We start from the raw sequence: 629 nt of genomic DNA, 5'->3' as shown, positions 1-629 counted from the left end.
ATGACTGCTTCTATTTTTCTCATTTTTAACATTTATATTTTTAATTTTATTCAACTTTTTTCAACAAAAATTTCCCATGTATTTCAATGGGGAGACCCTTCAAATTCTCATTCAACTTCCTCCTCTTTAAACTGTATCTACTTCCACATACATTGACATAGAGCCACCATTCAAACTTTAAAACGAAGACAAGACATTCAACTATCCAACTTGTATTTATCTTTTCAATATCTATTATACTTTTTCTTCAGTTCCAGTTTAAGTTTCATGATGTTTTTTCACCCGTTTCAGAGTTTATAATGGGTGTGTATGGGACGGAATGTTGGGGCTAGAGTGAGACAGCTCAACTGCTAGAGTGAGAGGAGCGAAAAAATTAATCATAAAATCTTTTCTAAAACTGCTGCTGTGTCCACTGCGTTTGCTCTACAGGTATGATTTTACCCTCAAAACGTAGCCATCGCTGTCCTCTTTCATCCAATGTGTTTACTATTGTCCTAGGTGTTATGGTTCTTTCGTAAATGTCACCAATGCACAGCCTCCTCCCTCCAACTCTTCCATAGACTCTAATGTTAAAATGGCTCAGAAGGTTCGTTTGAAAATCAGAAGAGCATGGTGTCTTTACACTGTCA

The 629-nt window shown here is 36.2% G+C and overlaps 1 long non-coding RNA gene across 1 annotated transcript in view; it reads left to right on the top strand.

Moving 5' to 3' along the window:
* Positions 1-366, top strand: part of LOC120715416 — a 2,021-nt gene extending 1,655 nt beyond the window's left edge. Inside the window, exon 2 of the long non-coding RNA XR_005691627.1 lies at positions 1-366. This exon is cut by the window's left edge and continues 543 nt beyond it. This is a non-coding gene — a long non-coding RNA (uncharacterized LOC120715416).
* The last annotated feature ends 263 nt before the right edge of the window (positions 367-629 follow it).

The sequence above is a fragment of the Simochromis diagramma genome, unplaced genomic scaffold (assembly GCF_900408965.1).
Source record: "Simochromis diagramma unplaced genomic scaffold, fSimDia1.1 OVJJ01000438.1, whole genome shotgun sequence".
Lineage (NCBI taxonomy): Eukaryota > Metazoa > Chordata > Actinopteri > Cichliformes > Cichlidae > Simochromis > Simochromis diagramma.
The sequence above is the reverse complement of the archived record's forward strand: the minus strand, read 5'-3'. Positions and strand labels throughout refer to the sequence as shown.